Genomic DNA, 16,309 nt, shown 5'->3' on the forward strand with positions numbered 1-16,309 from the left:
GGGATTTCCAGCCCCACTGCCAGTTCTCCAGAGAGGAGAAAGGGCTGGAAATGGACGTAATAATTGATCATGCCTATGAGTGGCAGCCTCCATAAAATCCCAATAGCATGGGGTTCAGAGAGGTTCCAGGTTGGTGAATACATCCATGTACCAGGAGGGCAATGTACCACAACTCCACGGGGACAGAAGCTCCTGAGTTTGGGACACTTCCATACCTCACCTGATATATCTCTTCATCTGGCAAATCATCTGTATCCTTTATCATATCCTTTATTGTATAATAGCCAGTAAACATAAATACAGTTGACCTTTGGAAAACACAGGTTTGAACTGTGTGGGTCCACTTATATGAAGATTTTTTAAAGTGAACACTACTAGAGTACTACAAGATCTGCAGTTGGTGTACGTGAAACCATAGATACAGAGGGCCAATTGTCAAGTTATACTCAGATTTTCAACTGTGCAGGGGTCACCACGCCCAACTCCCACATTGCTCACTCTTTATCTGTGTTTCCCTGAGTTCTGTGAGATGTTCTAGCAAATAAGTGAATCCAAGAGGGAGGAGGTCATGGGAACCTCTGATCTGCAGCCATGTGGGATAGTTGTGGGGAAACTTGGGACCTATTACTTGTGATTGGCACCTGAATGGGGGGCAGTCTTGTGGGACTGAGCCCATAATCTATGGGATCTGTGATGCTGTCTTCAGGTACACAGTGTCAGAATTGAGTGAAATTGTAGGACACTCAGCTGGTGTCACAGAATTTCTTGGTGTGGGCAAAATGCTCACACACCTGGTGTCAGAAGTGTTGTGAGTGTAATAGTAGTGTGACAGTAAAGAAGAAACACACAAGAGGCCGGGTGAGGTTTTTCTTACACACAGGTCTCAAAGATTTATTCCTATGTTTTTCTTCTGGGAACTTTATAGTTTTAGCTCTTACATGTAGGAATATGATCTACTTTGAATTAATTTTGGTGTATTGTGTGAGGTAATGGTCCAAATTCATTCTTTTGTGTGTGGCTATCCCGTGGTACTAGCATCATTTATTGAAAAGACTGTTCTTTACCCCATTGAATTGTGTTGGCACATTTGTCCAAAACTAATTAACCATAAATGTAAGGGTTTATTTCTGGAATCTCAATTCTGTTCCATTGGACTATGTGTCTTATGCCACTATCACTCTGCCTTAATTACCATAGCTTTGTAGTAAGTTTAAAAATTGGGAAATATATGTTCTTCAACTTTGTTATTTTTAAAGATTGTTTTAGCCGTTCTTGATTCCTTGTATTACCATGTGAATTTTAAGGTTAGTTTGTCAATTTCAAAAAAAAAAAAAAACGACCAGCTGGGATTTTGATAGGGATTGCATGGATTTGTAGAATCAATTTGGGAAATAGTGCCATCTTAACAATATTAAGTCTTCCATCCATAGACATAAGATATTTTTCCATTTATTTGGGTCTTCTTTAGCTTTTGGAACAATGTTTTGTTGTCTTCCGTGTACAAGTCTTGCACATCTTTCATTAAACGTGTTCCTATGTATTTTATTCTTTTTGCTGATACATGAAAGAAATTATTTTTCTTACTTTCATTTTCAGACTGTTCATTGCTGATTTATAAAAATGCAATTAATTTTGATATATACATCTATCCTGCAACATTCTTGAACTCCTTTTTTAGTTGTAGAAGCACACACATTCGTGTGCATGCATGCATGTGTCTCTTAGGGTTTTTCTATATATAGGAACTTGTTCTATGTGAATAATATAGGAACTTGTTCTATGTGAATAAAGACTGTTTTACTTATTTTCCAATCTGGATTTTTTTTCCTTCTCTAATCTCACTGGATAAAACCTCCAGCACAATATTGAATAGAAGCAATGAGAGTAGATTTCCTTCTCGTGTTCCTGATTTTAGGTCGAAAGTGACTAGAGTTTCACCTCTGACACCACTACGTATAATGCCACCTGTGAGTATTTTGCATATACTCCTTATCAGGTTCAGGAAATTCCCTTCTATTCCTAGTTTATGAAGGATTTTATTATGAGAAGGTGGTCAATTTTGTGAAACATTTTTATGCATCTGCTGTGATGATCATTTGCCCTTTATTCTATTATTATTGTGAATTATGTTCACTGAGTTTCAGATATTAAACCAACTTTGCATTCCTGGGGTAAATCCTACTTGGTCATGGCATATAATTTTATATTTTGCCAGATTTGTTTTGCTTTTATTTTGGGTTTTTTCATTTGTTTGTTTTTGTTTTTGTTTTTGTTTTTGCACTACACGGGCCTATCAGTGTTGTGATCTCTCCCACTGTGGAATACAGGCTCCCGACATGCAGGTTCAGTGGCCATGGCTCACAGGCCCAGCCACTCCGCAGCATGTGGGATCTTCCTGGGCTGGGGCAGGAACCCGTGTCTGCTACATTGGCAGGAGGCCTCTCAACCACTGCACCACCAGGGGAGCCCTGCTTTTATTTTGTTGTTTTGGGGAGTATGAAAAATATTTGTCTTTAGTTTCCTTTCTTGTGATCTGTTTATTTGAGTGGTATCAGGATAATCCTGGCCTCATAGAATGAGTTGAAAAGTGTTGCCTCCCCCCATATTTTCTGGAATAATTTTTAAAGGATCGATATAATTTCTTATTTAAATGATTGAAAGAATTCACAAGTCTACTCATCTGGGCCTGTGCTTTTTTATTGTGGAAATTTTTTAAACTTTTTCTTTTCAAATAAACATACATTCACAGCAAATATATATATATACATACAGGAATATTCCATGTACCAGTTTCCCCAAATGGAGATGTGCATGTGTGTGTGTCTGTGTGTGTATCTCTACGTGATTTTATCACATGTGTAGATACACATAACCAACACAACCAAGATTCAGAACTCTACCATCATCACAAGGCCCTCTAATGCTACCCTTAATAACCACATCTACACTCACTGCTTTGTGAAGATTTTTAGTTATTATCAATATTTCTTACAAGAAGATTTAAGTTTTCTGTTTCTTCTGGATTCACTTCTGGTAACTTGTGTCTTTTTTTCTAAGAATTTTCCATTTCATCTTAGTAGTCTAATCTGTTGGCCTGAAGTTGTTTATACCACTCCCTTAAAATCCTTTTGATTTCTGTAAGGGTAGTAGTGATAGCCCCTCTTTCATTTCTGACTTTATCAATTTGTGTCTTCTCTCATTTTTCTTGATTAACATGGCTAAAGATTTGTCCATTTTTAAAAATGTTATCAAAGAACTACCTTTTGGTTTTATTAATTTTCTCTGCGTTTTTCTGTTTCCTATTTAACTTACTCCCACTACCATCCTTATTAGTTTGTTCTTTCTGCTTACATTGATTTAGTTTCCTCTTCTTTCTCTAGTTTCTTAAGGTGGAAGGGTAGGTTATTGATTTGAGATATTCTCCTTTTCTAATATATGTGTTTTAAGCTTTACATTTTCCTCTAAATATGATTTTATCTGCATTTCATAAATTGTGTTTCTTGTGTTTTTTATTTAATTCAGCTCAATTTCTTAATTGTCAATTTTCTTTGTGATTTATTCTACTCATTGGTCATTTGAAAGTGTGTTAATTTCCACATATATGTGGATTTCTTAAATTTCCTTATGCTGTTGACATCTATACATTAATTAATTTGTTAAATTTATGAGAATTGTTTTATTGTATGGCATATGGTTTATCCTGGAGATGTATACTTGAGAAGAATTTGCATTCTGGTGTTGTTGGATGGAATATTTGATAGATGTCAGTTAGGTGTAGTTGATAGATAGTGTTCTTCAAATCTTCTCCATTCTTGCTTATTTTCTAAGCAACTTGTCTAGTTGTCTTATTGATTATTGGGATTGGTATTGGAGTTCCAACTATTATTGTTGAATTGCTTGCCTCCATTCAGTTTGGTCAGTTTTGCTTCATGTATTTCAGGGTTCTGTTGGGTTCATATATGTTCATAATTGTTATATTTCTTGATTGTGACGTTAATTGTAATAAATTTACATGGTCTCTAGAAACATTTTTTGTCTTAACATCGATTTAACCTGATATTAATATAGGCTTTCATGTTTTCTTTTTGTTACTGCTTGCATGATATACCTTTTTCTATAATCTTACTTCTAATCTATTTGTATATTTGAACCAAAAGTGTCTCTGTTAAAAACCTCTAGCACTGTTGGTGAGAATGTAAATTGATACAGCCACTATGGAGAACAGTATGGAGGTTCCTTAAAAAACTAAGAATAGAACTACCACACGACCCAGCAATCCCACTTCTGGGCATATACCCTGAGAAAAACATAATTCATAAAGAGTCATGTACCACAATGTTCACTGCAGCTCTATTTACAATAACCTGGACATGGGAGCAACCCAAGTGTCCATTGACAGATGACTGAATAAAGATGTGGCACAGATATACAATGGAATATTAGCCATAAAAAGAAATGAAACTGAGTTATTTGTAGTGAGGTGGATGGGCCTAGAGTCTCTCATACAGAGTGAAGTAAATCAGAAAGAAAAAACAAATACCATATGTTAACACATATATATGGAATCTAAAAAAAAAAAGGTTCTGAAGAACCTAGGGGCAGGACAGGAATAAAGATACAGATGTAGAGAATGGACTTGAGGACATGGGGAGGGGGAACGGTAAGCTGGGATGAAGTGAGAGAGTGGCATGGACATACATACACTACCAAAGGTAAAATAGGTAGCTACTGGAAAGCAGCCGCATAGCACAGGAAGATTAGTTCCGTGCTTTGTGACCACCTAGAGGCGTGGGATAAGGAGGGTAAGAGGGAGACACAAGAGGGAAGGGATATGGGGATATATGTTTACATATAGCTGATCCACTTTGTTATACAGCAGAAACTAACACAACATTGTAAAGCAATTATACTCCAATAAAGATGTTTAAAAAACGGTAACAAACTGACAAAACTTTAATTACAATGACTACGAGAAAAGAGGAAAGACTCAAATTATTACAATCACAAATCAAAGTGGAGACATTAAATGACCTTACACATATAAAGAAAAAGGATTCCAACATAATTCTGTGAACAATTGTATGCCAACAACTTAGATACATGGATGAGCTGGAAACATTCTTAGAAATAGAAAAACTACCTAAATTGACTCAAGAAGAAATAGAAAACCTGAACAGACTGTTAAAAAAGCAAAGAGTTTGAGTCAGTAATCAAAAACTTCCCAATAAAAAAGGCCAGGACCAGATGTTTTCAATGATGAAAACTACCAAACATTTGAGGAAGAATTAACACTAATTATTTTCAAACTCTTCTAAAACATAGACAAGGAAAGACTTCCTAACTCACTCTACGAGGCCTGCATAACCCTGATAGCACAACCAGGTAAAGCCACTGAAACACAAACTGCACAACAGTATGCCTTATTAATATAGATACAAAATTCTCTACAAACTTTTAAGAACCATATCCAGAAGCTTATCAAAGGATTACACATCATGACCAACTGGGAATTATCCTAGGAATGCAAGGGTGGTTCAACATCCAAAAATCAATGTAATACAACACATTAATAAAGTGAAGGAAAAAATACTTGATCATTTCAATTGATGAAGGAAAAGCATCAGACAAAATCTAAGAAAGTTTCGTGACAAAAATATGCAACAAACTAGGAATAAAAGGGAACTTCCTCAATATGATAAAGGGCATCTATAAAACCTCAGCTAAAATCACACCTAATGGTGAAAGACTGGAGGGAGATCAAGATGGCAGAGTTAAGAAGTCAGAGAGCGCACCTCTCCACTGCCCCAGCCACAAACACATCAAAAATACATCTACATGTGGAAGAGTCCTCACTGAAAACTGGCAGAAGGACATCTGTACAACCCAGCTGTAAGAAAGATACACATGTAATCGGGTTGGAAGGAAAACATAGCAATTGGATTGGGACCTGTGCCCCTGGGATGGGACTCAGAGGAAAAGGGAGATTGCATGAGCAGACATGTGCCCTGGGGAGTGAGCAGGTCAAGCCACAGACTGGGTGTCCCATTCCTGGCATCCTAGATGGAGGAGACAAGTCCCCTTCACTGGTTGGAAGACCACTGCAATAAGTAAAAGGGTGGAATAGGCCTGGTCTCTGCTCATGAGGAGCGCAGGCATGATGGATGGCCGCCAAGGCAAGGCAAAGAGATGTTCACAACAGAACGGCTTCACAACAGAACAGGGGTAGCCGAGGCAGGGTGCAGTGTTTAGCTATGAGAGACAAAGGGTGCTTTCACCTGAGACTGCGTCTGAATGGAGCCATAGATACCTACAAAGGCAGTGCATCAAACTTGTCTGTGCCCAGGCCCAACTTGCTTTAGCACTCCCCTCCTCTGGGGCAAAAGTTCCAGTGCAAGGAGAGGGAAAACCGCACACACTTAAAGGGAACAGAGCCACCCCAAGACTGACCCTCAGGGCTTCTGCTCCAGCAACTTGGGCTCAGACCCCTGACAGGGTGCTGGTGGCCACTGAGCAGAGAGCAGGTCCCACATCACACCGGGCTCCAGCTCTAGCAACTCCATCTCCAGCCTCACCCCCTACCATGGTGATAGTTGCCAGCACACCCTGAGGAAAGTTGTGATAGCCATCCACGTCAAAGCCAACCTTCCCACTAAAGGTATTAGGCACACACAGTTTGCATAGGGATGCTCCCACATAAGAATATCGCTTCAAGACTGAAACTGGTAACTGATTCACACAATTCGGAAAATTAAAAGGCAGAGGAAATAATCTCAATTAAAAGATCAAGAGAAACCCTGAAAAAAATGATGAAATAAATAATTTACCAGATAAAGAATTCAAAACATTGGCAATAAAGATGTTAACAGAATTAGGGGAAAGAATAGATCTAAACACAAAACATTTTAACAAGAAACTAGAAAATATCAAAGAATACCCAGTTAGAAGTTAATAATCCAATAGGTAAAACAAAAACACACTAGAAGTAATGAAGAGCAGATTATGTGATACAGAAGAATGCATAAGTGCTCTGGAAGAAAGAATAATGGAAAGCACACACTCAGAACAGCAGACAGGGAAACCAATGTTTAAAAATGAAAATAAGAGATTACTGTGATAGCATTAAGCATTCCAACATTTGTATTCTAGGGGTTCAAGAAGGAAAAGAGAGAGAGAAGGGGATCAAAACTCGATTTTGAAGAAATTTTGGCTAAAAACTTCCCAAAATTAATGAGGGAAATAGATATCCAGGTACAGGAAGGACAGAGGGTCCCAAGTAAGGTGACCCCCAAACAGATCCACAACAAGACACGCCATAATTAAAATGGAAAAAGTTAAGGAGAGAATTCTAAAGGCAACAGGAGATAAAGAGTCCTATACAAGGGAACACCCATAAGGCAATCAGCTGATTTCTCTGCAGAAACTTTGCAGCTAGGAGGGAATAGCATGACATATTCAAAGTGCTGAAAGGGAAAAATTTGTAACCTAGGATGCTCTACCCAGCAAGATTATCGTTTAGAATAGAAGGAGAGATAAAGAACCTCTCAGACAAGCAAACACTACAAGAGTTCATCTATACTAAACCTACCCTTAAAGAAATGCTGAAGAATATAATCTAAATGTAGAAGAAGTAAGAATCTATAGGAAAAGGAAAATCACACTCATAAAGGCAAATATACAGTAAAGATTGAAGCTCAACAACTGAAATAAGCCAGCACATTGAATAAAAGACAAAGAAGTGTAAAATCAACTATAATTACAATAAACAGTTAATGGATAAGCATTAAGATGTAAACTATGACATTGAAACCACAAAATGTGTGGGAGGGGAGTAAAAAAGTGTAGATATTTTAGAATGTGTTTGAACGTAAATAACTACCAGTTTAAGGCAAGTAGATACAGCTAATTAGTAAATATAAGTCAATATATATGAACCCCATGGTAACCAGAAATGAAAAACCTACAACAGGGACACAAAAACCAAAAAGAAAGAAACACAAGCACACTATTAAAAAAAGTAATCAAACCACAAGGGAAGAAACAATAAAAGAAGAAATGAAAGGAGAAGAACTACAAAAACAACAGGGAAAAAAGTAGTAAATAAAACTGCCGGGGTCCGGGAATCCAGGGACAGCTTCCCCGGGAGAGCGCACGGCGCGCCTCGGGCTGGTGCAATGTCACGCCGTCCTCTGCCACCGCATGCTCACCCTGCCTCCGTGCCGCTCCCTCCCCCCGGCCTCAGTGAGCCAGTCTCGGAAGTGGCTGCTCCTTTAACCCTGTCCTGTCTGAACGAAGAAGAGACACCCTCCGGCAATCTACACACAGAGGTGGGGCCAAATCCAAAGCTGAGACCCGGGAGCTGTGAGAATAAAGAAGAGAAAGGGAAATCCCTCCCAGCAGCCTAAGAAGCAGCGGATTAAAGCTCCACAATCAACTTGATGTATCCTGCATCTGTGGAATACATGAATAGACCACGCATCATCCCAAATTGAGGAGATGGACTTTGAGAACAAGATTTATGACTTTTTCCTCTTTTCCTCTTTTTGTGAGTGTGTATGTGTATGCTTCTGTGTGAGATTTTGTCTGTACCACTTTGCTTCCACCATTTGTCCTTGGGTTCTATCTGTCCATTTTTAAAAAATTTTTTTCTTAATAAATATTTTTCATTTTAATAACTTAATTTTATTTTACTTTATCTTCTTTCTTTCTTTCCTTCCTTCCCTCCTTTAGACAACGAATCATCCCAAATTGAGGAGGTGGACTTTGAGAGCAAGGTTTATAATTTTTTCCGCTTTTCCTCTTTTTGAGAATGTGCATGGGCATGCTTCTCTGTGAGATTTTGTCTATATAGCTTTGCTTCCACCATTTGTCCCAGAGTTATATCTGTCCTTCTTTACAAAATTTTTTTAATAATTATTTTTTATTTTAATAACTTTATATTTTATCATACTTTATTATATTTTACTTTATCTTCTCTCTTTTTTCCTACATTCGCTCCTTCCTTCCTCCCTCCCTCCTTTCTTTCTTTCTTTCTCTTTTTCTTTCTTCTACTAATTCTTTCTTTCTATATTTTCTCCCTTTTATTCTGAGCCGTGTGGATGAAAGGCTCTTGGTACTGCAACCAGTAGTCAGTGCTCTGCCTCTGAGGTGGGAGAGCCAAGTTCAAGACACTGGTCCACAAGAGACCTCCCAGCTCCACATAATATCAAATGGCGAAAAGCTCCCAGAGATCTCCATCTCAACACCAGCACCCAGCTTCACTCAACGACCAGCAAGCTACAGTGCTGGACACCCTATGCCAAACAACTAGCAAGACAGGAACACAACCCCACCCATTAGCAGAGAGGCTGCCTAAAGTCATCATAAGGCCACAGACACCCCAAAATACACCACCAGACGTGGACCTGCCCACCAGAAAGACAAGATCCAGCCTCATCCACCAGGAAGCCTACACAACCCACTGAACAAACCTTAGCCACTGGGGACAGACACCAAAAACAACGGGGACTATGAACCTGCGGCCTGCAAAAAGGAGACACCAAACACAATAAGATAAGCAAAATGAGAAGACAGAAAAACATACAGCAGGTGAAGGAGCAAGATAAAAACCCACCAGAACTAACAAATGAAGAGGAAATAGGCAGTCTACGTGAAAAAGAATTCAGAATAATGATAGTAAAGATGATCCAAAATCTTGGAAATAGAATAGACAGAATGCAAGAAACATTTAACAAGGATCTAGAAGAACTAAAGATGAATCAAGTAACGATGACCAACACAATAAATGAAAGTAAAAATACTCTAGATGGGATCAATAGCAGAATAACTGAGGCAGAAGAACGGATAAGTGATGTGGAAGATAAACTAGTGGAAATAACTGCTGCAGGGCAGAATAAAGAAAAAACAATGAAAAGAAATGAGGACAGTCTCAGAGACCTCTGGGACCACATTAAATGCACCAACATTCGAATTATAGGGGTTCCAGAAGAAGAAGAGAAAAAGAAAGGGAATGAGAAGATATTTGAAGAGATTATAGTTGAAAACTTCCCTAATATGGGAAAGGAAATAGTTAATCAAATCCAGGAGGCACAGACAGTCCCATACAGAATAAATCCAAGGAAAAATATGCCAAGACACATATTAATCAAACGGTCAAATATTAAAAAGAAAGAAAACATATTAAAAGCAGCAAAGGAAAAACAACAAACAACACACAAAAGAATCCCCATCAGGTTAACAGCTGATCTTTCAGCAGAAACTCTACAAGCCAGAAGGGAGTGGCAGGACATAATTAAAGTGATGAAGGAGAAAAACCTGCAACCAAGGTTACTCTACCCAGCAAGGATCTCATTCAGATTTGATGGAGAAATTAAAACCTTTACAGACAAGCAAAAGCTGAGAGAGTTCAGCACCACCAAACCAGCTTTACAACAAATGTTAAAGGAACTTCTCTAGGCAAGAAACACAACAGAAGGAAAATACCTACAACAATGAACCCAAAACAATTAAGGAAATGGAGATGCATTCAACCTGCCTTGAAACCAGGATCTCCTGTTGAAGATTCCTATTTGAAGATGGGTAAGACAGCATTCAACTTCAAAATCTTAGAAATGTCTTGGAACTTTCCCTTTGATAGCCAGAGGGAATCTCTGTCACAGGACAGACTAATATGACTAGAAATTAAACCTTGCCCCATAGGGTTAAAAAAACCCATCACTAAGAGAAATTCTTGAGCTTATCTTACAGAACTGCAGATAAGGAAGCAGGTTGTTAAAAATCACCTCCTCTTACATGACAAAATTGACTGAAACCACTGGGAAAGAGGATGGCAGATTGGAGTCTGTGGCAAACAGACTTGCTTGTCCAATGCATGACCTTTTGACATCACAGCCCATATTTCCCCCACATGTTTCATACCAGCTCTCTAGCAATTTGCACATGCTAGCCATGAAGAGGAATGAAGCCCTACACATAAGAATCCATCACTCCCTTAAACTTTATAACCAACCACTTTTTCCCCATTTCTGCTCCAAAACTTGAACCTGAAGATATCAACCTCACCTTGCTGTTGGGAAGACAGATTTGAGCCTTGCCCCCTGCCTCCTTGCAATAAAGCTTTTCTCAAAAGCTGGTGCCATAGCATTGGCTTCTATGTGCATCAGGCATCAAGCCCTTTGCTCAGGCATCAAGTCCTTTGCTCCATAACAGAAGTATCTGCCCTTCCAGAGGAGGGAAAAGCTGAGATGGAAGACCAGGGATAGAGTGGGGGAGTGTCCTTAGGAGTCTGTGCCCTTCTCTCCAGGATCCCCCTTCAGGGCATTTTCATTCTGGACAAGCGGAGCTGGACAGGAGTCTCCTCAGTTCCAACCCCCGGAGCTTCCATTGTTCTGCTTCCCATGCTCCCTTCTGCCCTCAGTGCTGACTCCAACCTCCCAGAATCCCCAGTACTGCTCCCTCTACAGGCTGTGGGCCCTAAGTGTCTACCTCTGCCCCAGACCCCAACTTGTCTCTGTTCTTGACCTTTCTTCTCCCTGCCACCCACTTCCCAGAGCATGACTCCAGCTACAAAAGGCTGATCACTCAGACCATCAAAGCTTGCCCCTTCCAGCTGCAACTTCAAGCTGGCCTCTGAGTGGCCGTGCCCATGGGTGGGGACAGGCAGCTCTGGCTTTGTTTTTCCCCCTGTCCTTTTTCACTCTCGCCCTCCTTTTAGTCCTGTTGTCTCTATTTTCTTCCCTAGAAATTCTCCATTTTTATCCATTTCAAGATGCTTTTAAAATGTGTTTCTTCCATGTGTTTATGGAAAGGGGGGATAGAGGTCCCATAATGGACCTCTTCCCTCCTCATGTCCTTCTAGGAAAGCACTTCCACCTGGGAACTGGGCTCTTGCCCTAGCAGGAAATTCTGCACCTCCTTTGTAAGAGTGAGAGCGGAAGGAGGGGCCCTGAGGGGGTGGGGTGTGTGCAAATGAACAGGGAGCCACTTTGCAGGATTTTTTATATTTTACTTTTATTTTTTATTTATCTTTTTATTTTATTTTGAAATATAGTCGATTATCAATGTTGCATTAGATTCAGTTGTACATATACATGTATCTATTCTTTTTCAAATTCTTTTCCTTTTAAGTTGTTACAGAATATTGAGCAGAATTCACTGTGTTATACAGTAGGTCCTTGTTGGTTATCTATCTTAAATATAGTAGTGTGTGTATGTCAAGCCCAAACTCCCTATTTATCCCTCCCCCTTTGGCAACCATAACTTTGTTTTCTAAGTCTGTGACTCTGTTTCTGTTTTGTAGATAAGTTCACTTCCATCAATTTTTTTAAGATTCTGCATATGAGCAATATCCTGTGATATTTGATATTCTCTGTCTGACTTACTTCACTTACTATGATGATCTCCTGTTCCATCCATGTTGCTGCAAATGGCATTATTTCGATTTTTTAATGGCTGAGTAATATTCCATTGTATATATGTACCACATCTTCTTTATCCATTTATCTGTCAAGGGACATTTAGGTTGCTTCCATGTCTTGGCTATTGTAAACAGCATTGCAATGATCATTGGGGTGCGTGTATTCTTTTGAACCATGGTTTTCTCTGGATATATGCCCAGGAGAGGAATGGTTGGATCATATCGTGGCTCTACTTTTAGATTTTTAAGGAACCTTCTCCATAGTGGCTGTACCAATTTACATTCCCACCAACAGCATAGGGAGGGTTCCCTTTTCTCCACACCCTCTCCAGCATGTATTGTTTGTAGACTTTTTGATGATGCCCATTTTGATTGGTTTGAGTTGATGTCTCATTACAGTTTTGATTTACATTTATCTAATAATTAGAAATGTTGAACATCTTTTCATGTGCCTCTGGGCACATATGTCTTCTTTGGAGAAATGTCTACTTAGGTCTTCTGCCCATTATTTGATTGGGTTGTTTGTTTTTTGATATGAGCTACATGAGCTGTTTGATCAATGGAACAGGATAGAAGGCCCAGAAATAAAATCAAGAACCTGTGGTCAATTAATCTACAACAGAGGAGGCAAGAGGATACAATGGAGAAAAGTCTCTTCAATGAACTGTGCTGGCAAAACTGGACAGATATATGTAAAAGAGTGATATTAGAACATTATTTAACACCATATACAAAAATGAACTCCAAATCGATTAAGGACCTAAATGTAAGACCTGATACTATAAACCTCTTAGAGGAAAACATAGGCAGAACACTTTTTGACATAAATCACAGCAATGTCTTTTTTGATCCATCTCCCAGAGTAATGGAAATAAAAACAAAAATAAACAAATGTGACCTAATTAAACTCAAAAGCCTTTGTACAGCAAAGGAAACCATAAACAAAATGAAAAGACAACCCACAGAATGGGAGAAAATATTTGCAAATGATATGACCGACAAAAGAGTAATCTCCAAAATTTACAAATGGTTTGTGGGATTGATGCCTCTCCCAGTCCTGCCTAGTGATGCACCAGGGGGACCCAGTGGTCTCCCAGATCAGGGAGGAGGCAGATAGAAAGGACCCCAAGCCCCCAGCCTCGAGCCCTCTCCTCCTGTTCAGACCCAGGCTTGAGGTGGGGGTATGACTCTGTACTATAGGGCACCCTGTCAGCTCCTTGAGTTCCTTCTGTCTCCCAGTTCCTCTGTCTTGCATCCCCTTCCATGCTCCTGTTGGGGCCTAAGGCAGACCATCCCAAAATGTGCCACAAGGCATATTGATTATTTTGAATTAAAGTTACTTGAGAAACAGCCTGTGCATGGTTAAAAAACCACTCCGACACCCCCTTTCCTCCTGAAAGCAGGAGATAAATAACCCATGTGAAAGTATCTACCCTGTACCAGGAGGATTGAAAGCATCCGTATCACCAGAGTTAAGGAATTCTAGACTATGAAAGATGTACAAACAAACTTTGTTACTTCTTCAGTAGTCTGTTACCCCAAACACAAGCCCCTTTGTTTTGTTAAATCTTCACAAATTGTTTGTCTGAAATGATCTGTAAACAAACAGCCTATTTTGGTCCCTTTGGCCCACTCATAGAGTGGAGTCCCTTTTCTATGAAACCTCTGTGCTTATGAATTAAATGGTTTTTTCCTCCTGTTAATCTATCTTGTGGCAATTTAATTGTTATAACTAATCAGAAGAACCCAAAAGGGGCAGGAGGAAAATTTTCCCATCCTGATACTCCCTTTGATTTCTTTCTGGCTCATTTTGGCCCCCTTCTTTCTTGAAAAACTCAACCCTTCCTCTCTTGGATTTCCCACGCCCAGAGAAACGGGTATGCTCCAATTTTAATGACTAACTCATAGAGGCAGCTCCTGTCCACAGCACCCCCTGACCTGATCCCTTGAGTCAGGCTCATTTGGGACTCCAGAAGGTTGGACCTTGGACTTATGACTCAGAGCATAAGTCAATGAGAGCTCAGAGTCAGAGACCTGCTCCAGGGTCACACCAGGAGACTGTCCTTCTCCCTCATCCTGTGATGACCCAAGAGCCTGTCATCTCTGTCTGAAACCCCTTAGGTCCTCACTTCTGGGGTTGGGGCCACAAGGACCCTCTAGATCGGCTAGCATGTGAGGTAGAGCCACCTATTCCCAAGTCCCCTTCCTCTCTGCAGATGCGGATGTTGGAGCAGTTCCTGGGCACACCAAGTCCTTTAAAGTTTAGGAATGAATGGGTTCCACTCTTCCCAACCCTCACCCCCATAGCTACTTAAAAGACTACTTCAAATGTGGAGAAGTTTAAGGTCATAAATTCTATTTCAGGTGATGATGCAAGAAAATGGGTTCTCTCACATGTCCCAGGAGGAAACATCTTTCAGTCTATTTTGGAAAACAATTTGGCAATGATGTCCAATAGCATTAAAATATATCTATTCCTAGACCCAACAATCTCATTCATGGATATCCATTCCGAGAAAATATTCACTAAGATCACATACAAAGATGATATTGCAAATTTTTTCCTGGTGAGGGGCTGATGAATATGACAGAGTAGGAGGACAGGGAGTTCACCTCTCCCCACAAATACATCAAGAGTACATCTACAAGTGGAACAATTCTTGCAGTGCACCTGCTGAAAACTAGCCGAGAACTTCAGACACCTAAAAGGACAAGAAAGATCCCCACATAATTGCGCAGGATGAAAGAAAGAAAAAGAAAAAAGAAAAACGGAAGTACCCATTGGGGTTGCTGAAGGAGAACAGAGGTTCCCGCATCTAGGGTAGTCCTCCTCAAAAGTGGGGAGATCAGCTGGGACAGGAGGGGTGCTTCAGGAGCTCAGAGGAGAGTGCAGCAACTGGCATATGGCAGGCAAGACAAAGTAAGACTCAAACAGATGGTCTGTGCCACAGCTCTGCATGCTCCAGCCACTGGTGTGGACAGGGGCTGGGTGCTGGAACATGGAGTTTGGAGAGCAGACCAGGAAGAGGACTGGTTTGGCTGTGAAGAGACAGCCTGAGGGAACCAGAGTGTGGAGCTCCGCAAACAGAAATGCTTGTGGAAGAAGTCTGGTCTGTCATAGAAGCAAAGCACCATTGTTGAGTGGTGCACACAGGATGGGGCCGTCATTGCAGATACATTCTCCATGCCCTGGCCCCTGCCTCTGGGGACATTATAAGGGGTTCCCACCCGAGCAGCCTCATGCACCCCAGTCAGTCTTTGCTCCCACCCGCTCCTGCCTGACCGGGCTTGCCTGACCCAGTGAGTTGCTGCCTCAGCCCCTTCCCACCTGGCTGGGCTCCAGCTTTTGCAGCTCTAACTTAACAGCTGTGGGCTTTGGGGACACATACATGTGGAGGTTGGGCCAAGCCAGAGTCTGAGACACCTCCAAGGTACCCACAGCAGGCCCAGCTGCATGATTACTGCAGTCCTGGGATCTGGCTTCAGTGGATCTGTGCGGATGACATGGTGAAAACAATGCCTGAGAGACAGCAGTGCCAGTTGCTGGCATACTCACAGTTAAGGCAGGGCCAAGAGCAGTGCCAACAATGGTATAATTTGTGAGCCTGCCCAATGGGTGAAAGGTGACACAACAGAGGACGCTCACAAGTGAGCAGCTCTAGGGGGTGAACACTCACACAGTGGCTTCTCTCCCAGTTGGAGTACTCCAATCCTGCCTACCTCACACCGAACATCAGAAACACGATCAGAAATAGATCTGGGGAGCTCTACTCCAACAACTAAAGAGCAGACCCTGCCCCTGACAGAGCAGTGAAAACCACAGAGCAAAGGGAAGGTCCCACTCAATATCCAGTGCAGACTCTGGTCACCACAACATCAGTCACACCTCCTATCAAG

The sequence above is a fragment of the Mesoplodon bidens genome (genome assembly GCF_964165515.1).
Source record: "Mesoplodon bidens genome assembly, chromosome: 4".
In the NCBI taxonomy this organism is placed as follows: Eukaryota; Metazoa; Chordata; class Mammalia; order Artiodactyla; family Ziphiidae; genus Mesoplodon; species Mesoplodon bidens.